Raw genomic sequence first — 23,038 nt, forward strand, 5'->3', positions numbered from 1 at the left:
GGAGGACGAGGAGTAGGAGGAGTAGGGCTGCGCCGTGGTGAGAGGCAATTGTGTCTCAAAACAGCCCCAAAACCCTCACTATATATAGGAGGAGAGAGAGGAGGGTGTCCACCCTTAGGGTTTCCCACTCTAAGGGTGCGACAGCCCTAGATGGCCCTTGGGGCGGCGGCCAAGGTGGAGGCGTCGTAGGGTGGGCCTTCCCAGTGGACCCCCGGAACCCTTCCGGTGGTACCGATACATTACCGGTGTCGCCCAAAACACTTCCGGTGACCAAAACCTCACTTCCTATATATGAATCTTTATCTATGGACCTTTCCAGAACTCCTCATCACATCCGGGATCTCATCCGGGACCCGAACAACCTTAGGTAACCACGTACACTATTCCCCTATAACCCTAGCGTCATCGAACCTTAAGTGTGTAGACCCTACGGGTTCGGGAAGCATGCAGACATGATCGAGACACCTCTCTGGATAACCCTAGCGTCATTGAACCTTAAGTGTGTAGACCCTACGGGTTCGGTGAATAACCAGCAGCGGGGTCTGGATATCCATGTTGGTTCCCACATGTTCCACGATGATCTCATCGGATGAACCACGATGTCGGGGGTTCAATCAATCCCGTATGCAATTCCCTTTGTCTACCGCTATGATACTTGCCCGAGATTCGATTGTCGGTATCCCTAACCTTATTCAATGTCGTTACCGACAAGTCTCTTTACTAATTCCGTATCACATCATCCCGTGGCTAACTCCTTAGTCACACTGAGCTCAATATGATGATGGATTACCGACTGGGCCCAGAGATACCTCTCCGTCACACGGAGTGACAAATCCCAGTCTCGATTCGTACAACCCAACAAATACTTTTGGGGATACCTGTAGTGCACCTTTATAATCACCCAGTTATGTTGTGATGCTTGATACACCCAAAGCACTCCTACGGTATCCGGGAGTTGCACAATCTCATGGTCCAAGGAAATGATACTTGACATTAGAAAAGCTTTAGCAGACGAACAACACGATCTGGTTCTATTCTTAGGATTGGGTCTTGTCCATCACATCATTCACCAATTATGTGATCCTGTTATCATTGTCATCCAATGTCCATGATCAAGAAACCATGATCATCTATTGATCAACGAGCTAGTCAACTAGAGGCTCACTAGGGACACATTGTGATCTATATATTCACACATGTATTACATTTTCCGGTTAATACAATTATAGCAAGAATAATAGAGAATTATCATGAACTAGGAAATATAATGATAACCACTTTATTATTGCCTCTAGGGCGTATTTCCAACAGTCACCCACTTGCACTAGAGTCAATAATCTAGTTACATTGTGATGAATCGAACACCCATAGACTTCTGGTGTTGATCATGTTTCGCTCGTGGAAGAGGTTTAGTTAACGGATATGCGACATTCTAATCCGTATGTACTATAGAAATTTATATATCTCTATCCTGGATGTATCCATGTATCGAGTTGAAGCGGAGCTTGATGTGCTTTCTCTTCTTGTGAAACCTGGGCTCCTTTGCAATGGCAATAGCTCAAGTGTCGTCACAAAACAGAGTCATCGGGCCTGACGCACTTGGAATCACTCCTATATTGGTGATGAACTCCTTCATCCAGACTCCTTCCTGTGTTGCTTCCTAATGAGCTATGTACTCCACTTCACATGTAGACGCCGTCATGATGCTTTGCTTGCAACTGCACCAACTAATTGCCCCATTATTCAAAATATACACGTATCCAGTTTGTAACTTGGAGTCATCCGGATCTGTGTTGAAGCTAGCATCGGCGTAACCCTTTATGACGAGCTCTTCGGCACCTCCATAAACGAGAAACATATCTTTAGTCCTTTTCAGGTACTTAAGGATGTTCTTGACCGCTGTCCAGTAATCCACTCCTGGATCATTCTGGTACCTCCCTACTAAACTTATGGGAAGGTTCACATCAGGTCTCGTACACAGCATGGCGTGCATAATAGAGCCTATGGTTCAAGCATAGGGGACGGTAGTCATCTTGTCTCTATCTTCTGCCGTGATCGGGGCGTCGAGTCGTACTCAACATCACACCTTGTAATACAGGCAATAACCCCTTATTAGCCTTATCCATATTGAACTTCTTCAATATCTTGTCAAGGTATGTGCTTTGTGAAAGACCTATGAGGCGTCTCGATCTATCTCTATAGATCTTGATGCCTAATATGTAAGCAGCTTCTCCAAGGTCCTTCATCGAAAAACTCTTATTCAAGTAGGTCTTTATGCTTTCCAATAGTTCTATATCATTTCCCATCAACAATATGACATCCACATATAATGTCAGAATGCTACACAGCTCCCAGTCACTTTCCTGTAAATACAGGCTTCTCCATAAGTCTGTACAAACCAAAACGCTTTGATCACCTCATCAAAGCGGATCTTCCAACTCCCAGATGCTTGCACCAGCCCATAGATGGAGCACCGGAGCTTGCATACCTTGTTAGCATTGCTAGGATCGACAAAACCTTCTGGATGTATCATATACAATTTTTCCTTAAGAAAGTCGTTCAGGAATGCCGTTTTAACGTCCACTTGCCATATTTCATAATCATAAAATGCGGCGACTGCTAACATTATTCGAACTGACTTCAGCATCATTACGGGTGAGAAGGTCTCATCATAGTCAAACCCTTGAACTTGTCGGTAACCCTTAGCGACAAGTCGAGCCTTATAGATGGTCACATTACCATCTGCGTCAGTCTTCTTCTTAAAGATCCATTTATTTTCTATGGCTCTCCGATCATCGGGCAAGTCCACCAAAGTCCATAGTTTGTTCTCATACATGGATCCTATCTTCGATTCATGGCTTCAAGCTATTTGTTGGAATTCGGGCCCGCCATCGCTTCTTCATAGTACGAAGTTCACTGTTGTCCAAAAACATGATTTCCATGACAGGGTTGCCGTACCACTCTGGTGTGGAACGTACCCTTGTGGACCGTCGAGGTTCAATAGAAACTTGATCTAAAGTTTCATGATCATCATCATTAACTTCTTCTCTAGCCGGTGCATGCGCCCCAGAAACATTTTCTTGCGCTGCGCTACTCTCCGGTTCGAGAGGTGGTACAATTACCTCATCAAGTTCTATTTTCCTCCCACTTACTCCTTTCGAGAGAAACTCTTTCTCTAGAAAGGATCCGTTCTTGGCTACAAAGATTTTGCCTTCGGATCTAAGATAGAAGGTGTACCCAATAGTTTCCTTAGGGTATCATATGAAGATGAGCTTTTTCGCTTTGGGTTCGAGCTTCTCTGGTTGAAGTTTGTTCACATAAGCATCAGAGCCCCAAACTTTCAGAAACGACACCTTAGGTTTCTTGCCAAACCATAATTCATACGGTGTCACCTCAACGGATTTAGATGGTGCCCTATTTAAAGTGAATGCGGACGTTTCCAATGTATATCCCCAAAATAATAGCAGTAAATCCGTAAGAGACATCATAGATTGCACCATATCCAATAGAGTACGATTACGATGTTCAGACACACTATTACACTGCAGTGTGCCAGGCGGCGTGAGTTTTGAAACAATTCCACATTTCCTTAGGTGCGTGCCAAACTCGTGACTCAAATATTGTCCTCCATGATCAGATCGTAAGAACTTTATTTTCTTGCGACGTTGATTCTCCATCTCAATTTGAAATTCCTCAAACCTTTCAAAGGTTTCAGACTTGTGCTTCATTAAGTAGACATACCCATATCTACTTAAATCATCAGTGAGGGTGAGAACATAACGATAGCCACCGTGAGCCTCAACACTCATTGGACCGCATACATTGGTATGTATTATTTCAAATAAGTTGGTTGCTCGCTCCATTATTCAAGAGAACGGAGTCTTGGTCATCTTGCCCATGAGGCATGATTCCCATGTGTAAAATGATTCAAAATCAAGAGACTCCAAAAGTCCATCTGTATGGAGTTTCTTCATGCGCTTGACACTGATATGACCAAGGCGCTAGGGCCACAAGTATGTGGGACTATCATTATCAACCTTACATCTTCTGGTACTCACACTATGAATATGTGTAACATCACGATCGAGATTCATTAGGAATAAACCATTGACCAGCAGGGCATGACCATAAAACATACCACTCATATAAATAGAACAACCATTATTCTCAGATTTAAATGAGTAGCCATCTTGCATCAAGCGAGATCCCGATACAATGTTCATGCCCAAATATTGTACTAAATAACCATTATTAAGGTTTAAAACTAATCCCGAAGGTAGATGTAGAGGTAGCATGCCGACGACGATCACATCGACCTTGGAACCATTCCCGATGGGCATTGTCACCTCGTCCTTAGCAAGCCTACGTTTGTTCCGCAGTTCCTGTTTAGAGTTGCAAATGTTAGCAACAACACCGATATCAAATACCCAGGAGCTACTACAAGAGTTGGTAAGGTACACATCAATAACAAGTATATCACATATACCTTTGACGTTGCCGACCTTCTTATGCGCTAAGTACTTAGGGCAATTCCGCTTCTAGTGATCGGTTCCCTTGTAGTAATAGCACTCAGTCTTAGGCTTGGGTCCTTTCTTTGGCTTCTTCCTGGCAATTGGTTTACCGGGTGCAGCAACTGCTTTTCCATCTTTCTTGAAGTTCTTCTTACCCTTGCCCTTCTTAAAACTGGTGGTCTTATTGACCATCAACACTTGATGTTCTTTCTTGATTTCTACCTCCACAGATTTCAGCATTGAATACAACCCAGGAATAGTCTTTTCCATCCCTTGCATGTTGTAATTCATCGGAAAGTCTTTATAGCTAGGTGGAAGCGACTGGAGGATTCTGTCAATGACCGCATCATCCGGAAGTTCAACTCCCAGCTGAGTCAAGCGGTTGTGCAACCCAGCCATTCTGAGTATGTGCTCACTGACAGAACTATTCTCCTCTATCTTACACCTAAAGAACTTGTCAGAGACTTCATATCTCTCGACCCGGGCATGTTCTTGAAATATGAGTTTCAGCTCCTCGAACATCTCATATGCTCCGTGTTGCTCAAAACGCCTTTGGAGCCCCGGTTCTAAACTGTAAAGCATGCTGCACTGAACCAGAGAGTAGTCATCACTCTGTGACTACGAGGCGTTCCTAATGTCCTGGGTTGCAGCGGGAGGATCACCTAGCGGTGCATTAAGGACATATGCCTTCTTGGAAGTAGTGAGGATGAGCATTAAGTTACGAGCCCAATCTGCATAGTTGCTCCCATCATCTTTCAGCTTGGTTTTCTCTAGGAACATGTTGAAGTTGAATGAGACATTTGCATTGGCCGTTGGATCTACAATATTTGTAAAGATAATTTTAGACTAAGTTCATCTAATCAAATTACAAATGAACTCCCATTAGATTGACATCCCTCTAGTCATCCAAGTGTTACATGATCCACGTCGACTAGACCGTGTCAGATCATCACGTGAGACGAACTAGTCATCAATGGTGAGCATCTCCATGTTGATCGTATCAACCGTAAGACTCAAGTTCGACCTTTTGGTCTCCCGTATTCGAGGCCATGTCTGTACATGCTAGGCTCGTCGAGTCAACCTAAGTGTTTTTCGTGTGTAAACTGGCTTACACCCGTTGTATGCGAACTTTAGAATCTATCACACCCGATCATCACGTGATGCTTTGAGACAACGATCCTTTGCAATGGTGCACACTTAGGGGAATACATATCTCGAATTTTTAATGAGGGATCATCTTAACTTATCTACTGTCGTTCTAAGCAATAAGATGAAAAACATAATAAACATCACATGCAATCATATAGTGACATGATATGGCTAATATTATCTTGCTCCTTTGATCTCCATCTTCGGGGCACCATGATCATCATTGTCACCGGCATGACACCATGATCTCCATCATTGTGTTCCCGTGAAGTCGTCACACCAACTGTTACTTCTACTACTATAGCTAACGTTTAGCAATAAAGTAAAGTAATCACATGGTGTGGCATCTCATACAATAAATTAAGAGAACTCCTATGGCTCTTGCCGGTTGTCATACCCATTTTCATGCAAGTCGTGAATCCTATTACAAGAACATGATCAATCTAATACATCACATATGTAACATCACATCCTTTTGGCCATATCACATCACATAGCATACCCTGCAAAAACAAGTTAGACGTCCTCTAATTGTTGTAAGGACCCTCTTCATCGAATCCGATCCGACTAAAGTGGGAGAGACAAACACCCGCTATCCACCTTATGCAACAAGTGCATGTCGGTCGGTGGAACCAGTCTCATGTAAGAGTACGTGTAAAGTCGGTCCGGGCCGCTTCACCCCACGATGCTACTGAACTAAGATAATACTAGTAACGACAAGCAATTGACAAAATCAGCGCCCACAACTTTTGTGTTCTACTCGTGCATAGAATCTACGCATAGAACCTTGTCTCGGATGCCACTGTTGGGGAACGTAGTAATTTCAAAATTTTCCTACGTCATTCAAGGACCTATCTATGGAGAAACCAGCAACGAGCAAAGGGGTTGAGCATCTTCATACCTTTGAAGATCGTTAAGCGAAAGCGTTGCTAGAATGCGGTAGATGGAGTCGTACTCGCAGCGATTCAGATCGTAGTGGATTCCGAACTATGTAGCGAACAATGGCGCCTCCGCGTTCAACACACGTGCAGCCCGGTGACGTATCCAACACCTTGATCCAACAAGGAGGGAGGATATGTTGAGGGAGAGCTCTGGCAGCACGACGGCATGGTGACGGTGGAGCTATGTGGCACTCCGACAGGGCTTCGCCAAGCACTACGGAGGACGAGGAGGAGGAGTAGGGCTGCACCGTGGAAAGAGGCAAGTGTGTCTCAAAACAGCCCCAAAAGCCTCACTATATATAGGAGGAGAGGTAGGAGGGTGCCCACCCTTAGGTTTCCCACCCTAAGGGTGCGGCAGCCCTAGATGGCCCTTGGGCGGCGGCCAAGGTGGAGGCGCCCTAGGGTGGGCCTTGTGGCCCAAGGTGGCCTCCCCACGCGTAGGTCTTTACCTCCTCCAACCCTTGATGCACCTTGGGACCTTAGTGGTGGCGCACCAGCCCACCTAGGGGCTGGTTCCCATCCACTTTTGTCCCATGTAGCAGTTTGGGGCTGGTGGCCCTTCCCGGTGGACCCCTGGAACCCTTCCGGTGGTCCCGGTACATTACCGGTGTCTCCCGAAACACTTCCAGTGACCAAATCCTCACTTCCTATATATGAATCTTTACCTCCAGACCGTTCCGGAACTCCTCGTGACATCCAGGATCACATCCGGGACTCAGAACAACCTTAAGGAGCCACGTACACTATTTCCCTATAACCCTAACGTCATCGAACCTTAAGTGTGTAGACCCTACGGGTTCGGGAAGCATGCACACATGACTGAGACACCTCTCCAGTCAACAAACAACTGTGGGGTCTGGATATTCATGTTGGTTCCCACATGTTGCACGAGGATCTCATCGGATGAACCACGATGTCGGGTATTCAATCAATCCCGTATGCAATTCCATTTGTCTACCGGTATGATGCTTGCCCGAGATTCAATCGTTGGTATCCCTATACCTTGTTCAATCTCGTTACCGTCAGGTCTCTTTACTCTTTCCGTAACACATCATCCTGTGGCTAAATCCTTAGTCACACTGAGCTCAAAATGATGATGGATTACCGAGTGGGCCCAGAGATACCTCTCTGTCACACGAGTGACAAATCCTAGTCTCGATTTGAACAACCAAACAGATACTGTTGGAGATACATGTAGTGCACCTTTATAATCACCCAGTTATGTTGTGACGTTTGATACACCCAAAGCACTCCTACGGTATCTGGGAGTTGCATAGTATCATGGTCTAAGGAAATGATACTTGACATTAGAAAAGCTTTAGCAGACGAACAACAGGATCTGGTGCTATTCTTAGGATTGGGTCTTGTTCATCACATCATTCACCAATTATGTGATCCTGTTATCATTGTCATCCAATGTCCATGATTAAGAAACCATGATCATCTATTGATCAACGAGCTATTCAACCAGAGGCTCACTAGGGACACATTGTGATCTATATATTCACACATGTATTACGGCTTCCGGTTAATACAATTATAGCATGAATAAAAGACAAATATCATGACCTAGAAAATGTAATAATAAGCACTTTATTATTGCCTTCAAGGGCATATTTCCAACAATCGGCACCCTGGAAAGTTCGGAGATCAGATTCATTGGGCCGGACAAGGTACACAAGAAGAAACAATGGAGACGACATACTTACTCACCGCTGTCAGCCCAACACCATCGCAGCAGGGGAAACCGCAGCTCCGAGGGCTCGACACGCACCTCAACGCTTGAGGCATCCCTTCTCGCCGCCATGAGAAGAGAATAAGGAGGAAGCAGGCGACGTTCACACAAGAATGAGAAAGTAGCACACATGGAAGGCGAAAGGAAGAAGCTCTATGGTGGCAGCTCCCCCATGGGTGTGGCGGTTTAAAAGTCGTGACCGCAGTCTCCGAGGCGTCGTGGGAAGTTGACGCGGCATGTGCTCCATCATGCGGCACGTGCCATGACTGGACGCACACTGTTATGGCTCGCGTCACCTCGTTTCACCCAACAGGGCACTGCGCGCGTTCCGCGGACCCAGGAGCAATCTTATGCGAGAAGAATGGCACAAGTGGGTGGCGCTAGTCAAGGGAGCAGTGATGGATGGCACTACATGTAGGCCTTATGTCAACTCCCTTGGGGCAGTTCTTGAAGCGTTGCAGGAAGGAGAAGTGCCCGACAACCCACTGGGTGCCACAAGTCGAGCCTAGCCCACAGGCAGTTGGGGTCCACGTCACTTTGCTCCTCCCATCGGGCAAAGCCATTCATGACGCGAGCCCGGGGGCTACTGTCGGGCCCCCAGGACTGGGGGTACCCAGGTCCGTGGGCCTGTGGCCCCAGGTGCGACACGCTGCACAAGCCTGGATTGGCCCATCGGCAAGCCCAACAATGAAAACCCTTGTGAGGGCCCTCACCTCGCGAGGCGAGCGTATGAGGATCATCGCCAAGGACTATGTGAGGGCGCTCACTGCAAGGACGCATCTCGAGGCCACCCTTGAGGCTCCTGCGGGGTGGGCTCGTCAAGGGAGACCTGGCAGGGCACCACGACCCTGTGCCCCCGCATGGGTGATGTAGGTTGCGTAGGCGGCACATGAGCGGTGCTAGCGGACATGGGCATGAGAGCTTTTTTCTTTCGCATTATGGAAGAAGGACCAACTGGTGGCCCCCGAAAGCAGCCTCCCAAAGGATTCCCGATCGGTGCAAGAGGTCCAAGGCTGGGGGCTCGATAGGATGGAGCTACCCCCAAGCACATCAGCGCATCATGGAGAGGGGCTTTTGCAGGCGAAGACCACTTCTGTGGCAACCCTTCATCCCTTTCAAAAAGACTATTGTGGCAACCCTTCCTGCCAAGTGTGTTTTCGGGGGGAAGAGGACCAAGGCCAATATAAAAGAGAGGCCCTACCTCCGCAAAGGGGTATCCATCGCCTCCACTAGGGCAAGAACCCACCTTTTACTCGTCTTCCACGTCAAGCAATCCAGACAAGAAGGACTAGGGTTTTACACTACAAGGTGTCCTGTACATGGGTATACTGCTCGTGTGTTCTTGTTTTCTTTCCTTAGCTCGAGCCGTCGGGGAGTCACGATTAAGTTGAGTGGTAGAACAGGGTAGGAGAGCGGGACACCCCATGTTCAAACCTTTCTGGATCCGTGGAGCCTGGATTCCGACAACGAGGCCATGGAATGGTTTCTTTCTCTTGCTCCTAGTTGTATGCATAGTCCCCAGGACATGCTTTCTTACTTCTGTGAAAAATAATTTACTGCTCATAAGAAACAAGCAACTTTACATGAAATATTTAACTTTGTGCAAGTTGAAGAAGAAATCTCCCGCAAGCTTGGGGGAGGCGTCTCCAGCTACTTAGCACTTTGCCTCATTGTCCTCTTGAGAAGAATGAAATTCTTGATATTGTTTATATTGGACTAGTCGATAATTCTAGGGAATTCCTAGATGATTGTGTTGGTTGTGTTTTCACGGAAAGAACAGTTGCACCAGCTCAAGAGTTAAAAATATTACAATGCAAAATGTCGATGATTGGACACTCCCTAAACCATCACCGGAGCCAATTCAAAAGAGGATATGTATTCTATTCCTCAGCCTTGAAGATATGAAAGAAGCAAAAAAGATCTATGAAAGATAAATGTATTAAAATTGAGGATGTCAATAAATTATCACCGATTGAAGAAATACATGGACTTGATAACCTGACGCTGGTAGTAGAGGTAAATCTCTCTGTTCCTTTACTAAAAATGATATACCTTTGTGGCACCCCGACTCAGAGAGACCGGAATGCCCCGTATTCCAGCCCAAAGATAAAGTCCTCTGGAATACGACACTTATTGGCATAGAACAAATCAACTCTTTGTTACAAATGATATGGATACAGTGGTTTCGATAGTACAACACATTACAGCGGCACGGCGACACTACGCCTGCTCACGTAGCTCTATGCTAGCAGTAGAACAACTCGAAGTAGCGGAATAACTTCTAGCAGCGGAACAACAACGGTGATGGTGAACTCCACTCATAGGGACTCTGGGGGGAACGCTTATCCTAGCTCGCCACTACGCCAAGCAATTAATCAGGGCATGACCTGCAAACTAGCATGACATGCCAAGTGCGTACTTTGAATGTACTCGCAAGCTCACAACAATTAAAGCAACCAAGACAAACAACAACATCGCATTTACAAGTGGAAGATTAATGATGAACACGATACGAGTAGAGAAACATGACATGTATATGGTGAATAAAATACTGCTAGGACAACATAAGATGAGCACGACATGCACATGCTACTCAAGGCATGAACAAAGATGATACTAGCATGCAACATGTTTAAAATATCATATTTCAACTTCCTTTGATCGGGGTTATCCATAACCACCACATGTAACCAAAACATTAACCAACCTCGCTATCCATGATACCAATTTGATCCTCTCATGACCACATAAAGATCAACCAACTTCTTTTCTCATCAAACCAGGGTTGTTTATTAAGCAGGTTATTATTACTATTGACTCATAGTGTGACCTACTACGAACTGGGCCCATATCCGCGGGCGCGGCTATCAATAGTTATACACTCTGTAGAGGTTAGTACACTATACCCACACAACGTAACCCAAGGCCTCGTGCTCCCATTCGGGTGGACCAGCGGCATTCCAACAAAACCAATCTTATTGCATGATACTCTCATGTCCACTCCGACAAACTCCCCTTTGGGCTAAGTCGTGTGTGCCCTCGATGCGACTCTGGACATCCAACATCCACCGTCGTGGCAAAACAAAAACCATCCCAAGCGGGGGCAAAGGGCCCTACAAGAACTATGGGCACACAAGTCTTATGGCCGCCTAGCTGATCAAGGTAGTGCGCGCACATAAGCTTCCCTAGTTCGAGGCACCGGCGAGAGGCATGACAATAGACCGCATTAAGGCCTTCCCATAGATGCAAGAATGGATGCACTGGTCAGCTTGATTTGATGGCACTATGACTTAGCTAATAGATGTTCAAGTTCAATTAATATCCAGTTAAACTTGAAAAATAATGAACCAAGTCATAATAAAAATAATAGGATGCAATGACAATGCATATGACCATGGTATCAGTATAAACATGGATTGTAAGTATAACCATTTTGACATGTGAAGCATGAGTATCAACAAGAATAAAGCACTTAGTATACTCGATGCACATGAACATGGCATAGCGACGATCATGCATATCACATGTAATTTTCTTAATGGATGATAATCATGCATCAAGTGAACACTACAATCACCAGCATGTGCTACTAGCCAGCATGACATATGAGATCAATGCTATCAAGTAATCACATAACTAACAGGGTGCATACGAGCATAACATAATAATAAGCATGGATCCACAAACATAGCCAAAATAGGAATAACAGTAGTAACCGAGCAAACAATGATTAAATGTTCAAGTGGAAACCATGGCTACTTCAAGGCCATCGTGCAAGTGGTTGTTGTGGCTTGCTTGGGGATGAAGTATTCACCAAGAGGAAGTGCGAGGAACTCGTGAAACGAATCGTCGGAGATACTTCTCTCATGAAGGGGGTTGATTTGGGGCAAGGGCGAAATTGTCATTTTCAGAAGCACACAACACCACGAAATTGTCATTTTCAGAAGCACACAAGGCGAATAATATTGTATTCAAGAAATATCGCATATTACTGCTATTCACAACAATAATATGCATGCATGCCTAAGCACACAAACCTTGCAAGAACTCTGGTTCTACGATCTAATATGCTGTGGCGACGTGCATGAAAGTGAATCCACAAAGCTACACCTAGTGCTGGCTTAATACCGGTTGCACCTGGATGGGGTCAAGGATGAGCACGAACTTGGTGATAATGTAGCAAGACACGGATGTCACGACCACATCATCATCAAGCAGACATAAGAGATCCATACTCGTCCAAAGAATGCGTGATAGGGTATGATAGCGATGAAAAACAAGGCTTGCTGGCATTTCCCTTTCCTGATAGCAAAGATAAGGAAGGGTTTCCACTGCTGCGGGTTGGGTGGCACGATTCGGGATGGAAACATGTCTATCAACGAAACAATGGGTGGGGCGGGCGAAAAGATATCTATGCGATACTGAGCACAACTCCTACATATGGTGTCCGGAACACTTGGTACCATGTCATCACCCCACTGGGACAGAGATGATGCCAAACACCAAAGAGGAGGTATGCAAAGCAGGAGGGTGCAAGTAGTGGATCATAATCGATGCCACCTACGCTCACCACATCAGCTGTTAGAGATTGGGTAAAAATCTATATGCATGCTAATGCAGCAATCAAATGCATGAATCAAGTGCAGCAGACATACTAGACTCTATACTAGTGGTTTCTAATGTTCACGTGGGCTAGGGCGTTCTACAGTCACACCTGCTCTGATACCAACGTTGTGGCTCCCCGACAGAGAGAGACCAAAACGCCCCTTATTCCATCCCAGAGATAAACTCCTCTAGAATCGGGCACTGCTTGGCATAGAACAAATCATCTTTTATTCTAAATGATACGAATACAATGGTTCCGATAGTACAACACATTACATCGTCACGACGACACTATGCCTGCTGAGGTAGCTCTGTGTTAGCAGCAGAACAATGTGAAGTAGCGGAATAACTTCTAGCAGCGGAGCAACGACTTCGGTGGTGAACTCCACTCCACTGGTACTCTAGCTGAGACGCTTATCCTAGCTCGCCACTACACGAAGCAATCAATCAGGGCATGACCTGATCTGGCATGACACGCCAGGTGAGTACTTTGAATGTACTTGCAAGCTCACAGCAACCAGAGCAATCAATACAAACAACAACATGGCATTTATAGGTTGAAGATTAATGATGAGAATGATACAACTAGAGCAACATGGCAAGTACATGGTAAAAAAAATAACGCTAGGACAACATCAGATGAGCACGACATGCACATGTTACTCAAGGTGTGAACAAAGATGATACTATCATGCAACTTGTTTAAAATATCATATTTCAACTTACTCTAATCGGGGTTAATAACTCGTAACCACCACATATAACCAAAACATTAACCAACCTCGCTATCCATGGTACCACTTTGATCCGTTCATGTTCACATAATCATCAACCAACTTCTTTTCTCATCGAACCAGGATTGTTTATTAAGCATGTTATTATTATTGTTGACTCTTAGTGCGACCTACTACTAACTTGGTCCATATCTGCGAGCGCGTACGTATGTATCCTTTACACTTTTGGGATTAAATGAATGCACTAGGTGTCTCAAGCCAACACTTGGGTCATACCTTTTTGATTTCCTAAAGAGATGTCGCTTTAGGAGTAAGTTCCTCGATTCGACCCCTCGGACTCGGGGGCTCGCTAGCCGGACCGAACTAACGTCCTATCTGTAGTCGAACACATGGTGCATGTCGAGCCAAAACCCTTACCACCCCGCGCAAGCTACGGACCGGCTCATGGCTGTGTGGCTAGCGGGACTCTAGGATGGGAGGCCGACTGCACACAAAGTTCGACTACGAAGGGGTCACCGGCTCGAGCTAGTCTGATCGTTTTCGATCCCCATTTCTTAGCCGACCTCTGCCGACTTGTTCCAAGTCTATTTATCCTCGGCTTCGAGAAATCCACGGTTGATACCTCAAAAGGCAGAAGCCCTATCCCAGTCACAAGCCGGCTCCCGGCTGTCGAACTCGCGAGGTGGAAGCTGTAAGGGGTAGGCTTTTGGATAGATGAGAGCCAAGGGGAACAAAGGAAAGAAAAGTGAGTCGGCAAGCACCGCCTTCACAGGCATGATTTTAAAAAAGCAAGCATATATCACACAAAACATGAAAAGGCCCACGGCCAAGGTTCATTACATTACACCCCACTGGGTGGAATTGCAGAATTAACAAGAAGTGCAGGAAGTAGGAAAAGTTTCAGCCGGTGGTGGCTCCACCCTTGGCTCCGGCATCGCCCGCGGCAGTTGACGTAGACGCTCCGTCGTCCGCTCGGGCGCCTTCTACATCAGCCTTCACGGTCGAGCCACCACCTGCGGTGGTGTTGGCATAGTCTTCATCGTTGGAGTCATCGTCCTCAAAAGTCGTCTCGCCGGAGCTACCATCGGGATCGCTAAGGGCTAGCTGGTAACGATCTTCCGGGATCGGACCTCCGTCAGCCATCCGTTCCATGATGTACTCGTTCCATGCGGCGAACGACGCGACGTCACTCGCCCGCACCTGCAGCTCGTCCTCGACAGTGGCTAAATCCGCGTCCGTGTTGGCACGCTGCTCCGTGAGCAGACCCAAGTCAAGGTCATAGTACCATGACTTGGCAACCCAAAGCGCCATATATGCTCCGGCTCGTGCCGCTGATGCGCGCTCGGCGTCCAGTCGGGCAATCCCCGCTTCGATCCACCAAGAAAGGCGGCTTATCGACGCTGACTCCATCGCATCCGGCTAGAGGGCATCGACCATCGCCAGCCCGACGTCCTGGAGCCGTGTCAGGTATCGCGCCAACTCCTGCAGGCGGGCCTTGGCGGCAATTGCCACCTCATCTACGGTCAAGCCGGCATCGACCCTCACATCGGCAGCTACGGCTCGTCGTTCTTCACGGTGGGCCTCCACGGCCGCATCCGTCAACGTCGGCATCCCTAGAAAGAGGTTTGGGGGGCAATGGGGGGTGCTCGACATGAGGAAAAGGAAAAAATAGGGAGAACTAATGATAGAAAGACAAGATGACTTACTGGTGAGAAGGATGTCAACTTCACCTGCTTCTTCTTCAAGCTCTCGATCCCAGGCCACATACTCCTTGGTCCGGCGGGAAACCTCGTCCCGCGCGGCCTACGCCATCTCGACCCCCTTTGCCAGTTGGGCGTCCTTTTCCTTCATGGACGCGACCTGTTGCGCCTTCTCGTTCTGGTGCGCTTGCTCCAACAGCTCCAGCTCAGCCGTGTGGGGCGTCTCCTTCTGTGACACAACATCGTGGTGGGAGGCCTCCATCTGCACCAAGGCGTCGCAATGGCGGCACGCAGTTGCACCAACTCCGTCTCATGGGCCGCCTTGCGGCCCTTCTTCATTGCCTGGAGAAGCTCAGTCTCCTGGTGCAGCCGGGCGCAATCATCGCGCAAGCCGTCACGCTCCGAACAGACTCGGTCTAGCTAGCCCCGAAGGTCGGCCATTTGTCCCTCGGCGTCTTGGAGCCGGTTCAGCAGCGCATTATGAGCTTGCGCACGGTCGTCGTGGTGTTCCTGCGACGCAAGAAAGTAAAAGGTTAGCCGCAAGTAAGAGGCGGTCCGACGTATTTCCAGCTGGCCCGACTATCGGGGGCTACCCCCAGTGGGTGCTCTTGCGCGCTCCCATTGAAAGAAAAAGGAAAAATAGCTAGACACAAGTGAGACTCGAGCCAGCTAACTTCCAGCCGGCCCGACTCTCGAGGGCTACACCAAGTGGGTACGCTGGCGCGCCCCCACTAAAATGAAAAGGGAAGAAACAAAATTTATTGCAACCCATTGCTCAAGGCAGTTCAGATCCTCCCGTGCCACCTGAGGTGCATCAGCCACATGATCGCGGCTTCGGGCAAACGTCGCGATTAGCGCAGGAACTCTGCTCAGCGTGTTGCCGGGGGAATATTCATATGGCTCGCTCTGGCCGCGCTCCAGGACTCCAGGGGCCGGCTCCCGGAGATGGGGCCGGCTCCAGAGGTGGGTGGTGTGCGGACAGACACAACCAGAGTGTCATTTCCTGGTGGTGCTCTCTTGGTCAGCTCCTTCAACGCGTCAAGCCGACGGGGCCCCATCTCTCACCATGGAGGCTAACTCGCACGCGTCTTCGGCTCCGTCACCACGTGTCTCCCTCCTCGGCGGCGGGCTCTCGGTCCTTGGTGCACCCAACGACGCTTTCGGCGCGACGTCCAGCCCAATATTGGGCACTTCGGGTGCTGCGTCAGGTGCATCCGGCGCGATGCCAAGCTCCGGCTCGGCCTCCTTGGCGGAGTCTGCTGCACTCGTGCCGGTGCGCGTCTTCTCGACGGCCTGCTCATCCACGTCCCTTCACGGCGTGGGGTCGTGCTTCATTTGGGACCGTCTCTCCTCGGATGGCGTCTTTCGAGCGGTGTCGGCTTCTCACTTCTCGAGGCGGTGCTAGCCTGCGGCCGCCTTCCGAGCCACCTCCTCCCACGGGAGGCACCCTTCTTTGATCAGCGCCTTTCTCGATGCATCCCCTTCAGGCCAGGCGGCCTACTCCGTGTCAGAGACTTCCTCCCCCACGCCGGTCAGGCGGCCATCCTTGTCATATCCTGATGGCTGTGGGCCCCCCAAAAAAGAAACAAGAACAAGCAAAGGAAACGAAAGGTGCGGCTGCTCACCCAGCAACGATGGTAACCGGATGTCGGCTGAGGATGGACTGGCTGACATGTTGCTTCTTCGAACCGCCACCATGACCCCAACTAGGGGTGGGGGTCCTCCCGTCGTGCGCTTGGGAGCCATCTTAGCAGCAACAGCCTGCTTGCCCTTCCTCCTCGCTCCTTCGTCATCCTCGGTCGACTAGAATTGCTCGACACGGTCGTCTTCCCGGTGGGCTGGAGACATCCTCCAGCTCCTCCAGATCTTTTCTGGCGACTGCACCGTGCAATGGGGGTGACTCCCCATCATCATCGGTCCAGTCAAGCAATCTAGACGCAAGAAACTCACCAGTCGGCTCGGTCCCCTCTGACTCCACCACATCCTCGACTTCATGGGAGCCTACCGGCCGTCGCTCCACCTCATCCACAACCTCGATCTCTTCAGGGTCTGACGCGTCCAGGTCGGTGGCCGGCTGGTGATAGACCTGTAGATGATCGAACAAGTGGCGGAATAGACGGCATCCGGCGTCAGGAGCAGGGTTGCATCCCAAAGAAAAGTAAAGAATACTATCATGGCGCTGCTTACATTTGGGGGCGGATGATCCCAATAATAGGAAGCATTGCCTCATGCCCAGGCACCGCCCTTATCCATGGAGGCGGAGGAGATCAGATTCACTCGCTCCGTCACCTTGCCGGCACACAGCTCCTTTATCGAGAGCCTGCATGGGTCACGTCGGCCGCTCATTTAATAGATCAGATGCGGTCGGCGCTGCAATGGAAAAATCCGGCACATCACCATGGTGGCGAGAAGATCGTCGGCCATGAGGCCTTCCACCTTGAGAAGCTCAAGGTGGGCGCAGATCAGCTTCACCTCCCAGACCGACTTCGGCAAGGCGCTCTTCCAGTTCAGCTTCGCTGTCGGCGGCGCGATGGCAAAGGGGGACACGTTGTTGAAGTCGTTCTTGGAGTCTACGTTCTCACGTAGAAGAACCCCTTCTGCCACTTCTTCACCGAGTCCTGCAGAGGGAGCTTAGGGAAGCCCGATCCAGTCAAGTGATTGACGAGGGCCGCGCCACAGTCAGTCATCCGCTGCCGGCGGTTCCCTCCAGCACCGACTGCTGCTTGAAGAAAAACACCCGGCATCACAGATCTAGACGCGGCTAGATCCCTAGGAAACCCTCGAAGAGGGTGACGTAGGCGGCCAGCTGCAACACGATGTTTGCCGCAAGATGGTGGGGCTGTAGGCCGAAGTGCGCCAAGAAGCCGGAGAATAATTCGCTCGCCGGCAGCCCGAATCCGCGAGTGAAGTGTTTAGTGAACACCACCACCTCGACGGCTTGCGGAGCCAGAGAGCCCTCTCCCCCCGGAATGTGTGTGGCGACGAGATCCGTCAGAGGAAGCATGTGGCGATTGCTCGAGACATGGCGGGGAGGGGGCAGCGCAAGACATTCAAGGTGCGCCGGGCGTCGATGTTGAGCGGCGGAAAGATTGCGACCGACGTCTCTCTCTCTCTCTCTCACGCTGCGGGAGGGGAGGGGCATCAGAATGAAACGGAGATGTGGTCAATGGCCTCTTCGGCCTCCCCGCCTGCCCATTTAAACCGCAAGGCGCAACCCCTGAAGCCCGACATGTGACACACCACCACATTAAATGGAGAAGCCGAGGCGTCTGACGGAAGTCGGCTGACTACCCGCCCGACCATCTTCAACCCGTGGGTTCACCGACCGCGGGCTTCCAGGGCCCGCGAGCATGACCTCCAAGCCGGCGAGGCCCTCTACCCTGAGCCGGCGGACCTCCCCTGCTTTAGGGAGTACTCACGGGGGGATAACCCTGGGGTAGGCTCACCAAGCCTACTGGTTATGTTTCAGCATAAAGTGGGGCAACAACCTCCTCACATGACGGCTCCTCCTGGTCGACTGCATGGCCCGCGCCGGCTAGGAGCGTTGCCATCTACTCTCTGGCTGGATGGCTAGCCGCAAGCCAGCTGGGGAGCACCCGTCGCATCAGCCACTATGATGTGACGGATGCCTTCGATTAAAGGCGAAAGTACATCAGCTCAGGTATGATGGAGAGGAATACGCGTGGCTACAGTGGTGGCGGCCGTACCACTGACCGGTGCCGGTTGCGACCCATCAACCGTGTACAGTGTCCGCACACCACCACGCACTCCATTACTTGGCCCGGCGTGGCTCGAGTGGAGGCAGTCGTACTGCTGACCGGTGCCGGATCCCGCAAGACGACGACCATCGTACCGCTCGCGGCCTGCCTGGGGAGCACGCACCAATCCCATAGGCTAGCAGCCGGGTCCCAAAGCCTGATGGGACCCTGCAGCCGGCGGGCCCCGCCAGCAACAAGACTGATCAACAGCGGGCCCTCTGACTAGCCGGAGAGGCTGCCAGCCGGGCCCCCCTTGTTTACCTTATATACATATTGTAGGTCGGGGGGCTTCGTTTATAAAATCCCCTGGCCCCCTCCATGCAGAGGGTCGACCATTCTTATGCACACACACTCTCATACAAGAGAGGTAGACTGCGAGCGGGCTGCTCCGTCTTCCTCCTCCATCAAACATCTAAAGGAGCACGTTTTAGTTCCATTGGTTCATCAACCACTCTGACAGGACTAGGGGTGTTACCTCCCACGGAGGGCCTCGAACCTGGGTACATCGTGTGTCTTGCATCGCTAGTTACCAATCCCGTTCCCGGATCCCGCCGGTGTCACTTTGGTCCCAACCACTTTTGATAAGCCTACCCATGGCATCTGTCGTGAGAAAACAACGACAACGGAGATCAACATGCTGCTCGTAGTGTTAGGTTTGCACGAACGAAGCCCCCTGCATGGTGCGCCAAAGATGTCGGTGCCGGTGTGCTCTCAATCACCTTCGTGGTTCAGCGAGGTGATCGTGTGGCATAAAGAGCAGAAACCACGAGGCAACAAGATGATGAGACTCAGGGCGTTTATCCAGGTTCAGGCTTCTGTGAAGCTTAAAACCCTACTCCTGCTTTGGTGGATTTATTGGGGAAGACAGAGTTCGCACGGTGTTCTCTCCGGGCAAGGGTTACCTAGGAGCCGTATTACATGCATACAAGTAGTCCTAGTTCAAACCCCCTAGGTACCGAATCCCTTGCTAGGTTTCATTGGGCCTCCTTTTATAGTTCAAGGGGCGTCCACGGTGGCAAACATACATGACTAGATACCTAATAGTGCTATCATATCGAACTCTGGCACTTAAGAGAAAGTGCCATAAATGCGGCCTTAGGTGGCGAGTGGGGGTGCGTTCCCGACAAGCTCTTGACACATATTAGCTGGTCGTGGCTTGGTGTCTTGACACGCCTTTGGACCGGTGTCAACTAGTCGTAATCTGTCTTCCCACGCATCGCCACATATCTAGCGAGAGCCACTTAGCCATCTGGGAGCTCGACACCTCATTGATAATTGACTGGTGTAGCGATGAGGTGGACTGGTGGTAGATTAGCACGCGCTTGCTGGGGAGGCGACTTGTCGGGTCTTGTTGAGGATCCCTATGTCGTTACCGCCGGCAGGTGCCGAGGGTTCTTGGCATGTCTTCGGCCCATCGTGTGCTACTTGTGTAGGTCTTGTTGGCGTCTGGTTCAATCTATTTGCTTGGGTTAGTGGTTTTCCTTGAGGGTTTATGCTCCTAACGCCTGTGAAAAAGTGAGGGGCACTAGGTACCCCATTACTAGTGCACCGACACATGCCGGTGTTCCCAGGGAGCTGGTTGAGCATCGAATCCTTGTCGATCCGAAGATGAAGCTTGTCAAAGAGCACCTTCGACATTCCTCCATGGAGAAGCGGAAGGTGATTGGCGAAGAGATCTCTCGGCTCCTAGCTATCGAGTTCATTATTGAGGCGTACCAATCTAAGTGTCTTGCCAACATCGTCATGGTGCCTAAGAAGAATAACTCACTCCAAATGTGTATTGAATTCTATCACATCAATTGGGACCGCCCGAAGGATTATTTCCCCCTACCTCGCATAGATCAAATAGTAGATTCTACAGAGGGATGTGAACGCATGTCGTTCCTGGATGCGTACCCCGGGTACCACTTGATCCGAATGTGTAGTCCGGATGAAATAAAAACATCCTTCATCACCCCACGAGGGTGTTTCTGCTATATCCTATGCCATTGAGCTTTTAAAATGCCGAAGCTACTTAATACCTCTCCAATGTATCTATAATTTTTAATTGTCCCATTCTATAATATTATCATTCTAGGATACTCTTTGGTCATTCATTTCTTGATTCACATTATTTTTGAGCACTAACATATTCACCTAGCGCCTAGTGTCAGTTGATGTTTTTTGATGTTTTTGGCTTTTTAGGTTTACAGTACCAAACGAAGTCCAATTGCCAAAGGGGGTGGTCGCGCCCTGTTGTGTGTTGGTTCACCCTCGCGTCTCCCGACGCCACTCTCTTGCCTATATATTCCAATATATCCCAAAAAACCTATGCTCACGAAACACTTTTTTTGCGACCGCAAGTCTCTGTTCTACAGTGTGACCATCTAGAGCCTTGTTCTGGCGCCCTATCGGAGGGGTTCAATCACAGAGGGCCTCTACATCAACCTTGCTGCTCCCATGGTGATATGTGAGTAGCTCACCTCAGACCTACGGTCCGTAGTTAGTACCTAGATGGAAATCTCTCTCTCTCTCTCTCTCTCTTGATCTTCAGTACAAAGTTCACCGCATTTTCACGATGATCTATTCAATGTAATCACTTTGTGCGATGCGATTATTGTGATCTAATGAATTGTGGGTTGATAACCCACAAGTGTGGGGGATCGCAACAGTCTTCGCAGGTAGTATTTCAGCATGATTTCTTGATTCAACACACGGGGAGCCAAAGAAATTTAGTGGCCCGAGAAGTTGAGTTGTCAATTCAACCACACCTGGAATATATATGTGCAACAAAGATTTAGGAGCACATCAAGTAATAGTAGTAATGGATAGATATGGATGACATTCATCATGTAACAGTTAGACACTAGAGCGGCACAGAACTGGCTCCAATTCATCAATATAATTTAGGCATGTATTCTCTATATAGTCATACGTGCTTGCGATAAGAACTTGTATGACATCTTTTGTCCTACTCTCCCATGGCAGCAGGATCCTAATGGAAACTAAGGAATATTAAGGCCTCGTGTCAATAGAGAACCAGAACAAAGCATTAACACATGGTGAATATATGAACTCCTCATACTACGACAATCACCGGAAAGAATCCCAATTATTGTCACCTTGGGGGATGCGGATCATAACATGTAATAGTTGCATACACCATACGAGATAGGATCTAAACACTATCATATACATAGAAAACATAATAGGTTCTGATCTGAAATCATGGTACTCGGGTCCTAGTGACAAGCATTAAGCATAACAAAGTCGTAACAACATCAATCTCACAACATAATGGATACTAGGGATCACTCCCAATCAACTTAACTCGATTACATGATCAATCTCACCCAATCCCATCACCGTCTAGCAAGCCTACAAAGTAATTACTCACTCTCGATGGCCAGCATCATGTTTTGTTGATGGAGAAGGGATGGTGATGCTGATGGTGACGATTCACCTCCGTGGAGCCCCAAACGGACTCCAGATCAATCCTCCCAGTGAAGAATAGAAGGTGGCGGCAGCTCCATCTCATAAAATATGATGAAATCTCATCACTAATATTTTTTCTCCGAAGATGTGAATTTATATGACTAGAATTAGCCCCTACCGTGTTGGCTTGTGGCCTACAAGTAGCCCCTACCGGTGGATCTTCGCTCCATAATTCATTATATATTCCATAAATAATTCACAAAAAGGTTCATCCAATTCTGAGAACTTCTATTTCTGCACACAAAAATAACACCATGGTAGTTCTACTAAACACAACGTTAGTCATGGCTTAGTTTCATTCAAGTCATGCAAATTAGAATCCAAAACCAAATCAAAAGTGTTTGGAAAAGTAGATAAATTTGAGACGTATCAACTTCCCCAAGCAACTCATTGCTTGTCCTTAAGCAATTCATTTTATAAAGCGATAGTGA

This window comes from Hordeum vulgare, chromosome 3H (genome assembly GCF_904849725.1).
Source record: "Hordeum vulgare subsp. vulgare chromosome 3H, MorexV3_pseudomolecules_assembly, whole genome shotgun sequence".
Classification (NCBI taxonomy): domain Eukaryota; kingdom Viridiplantae; phylum Streptophyta; class Magnoliopsida; order Poales; family Poaceae; genus Hordeum; species Hordeum vulgare.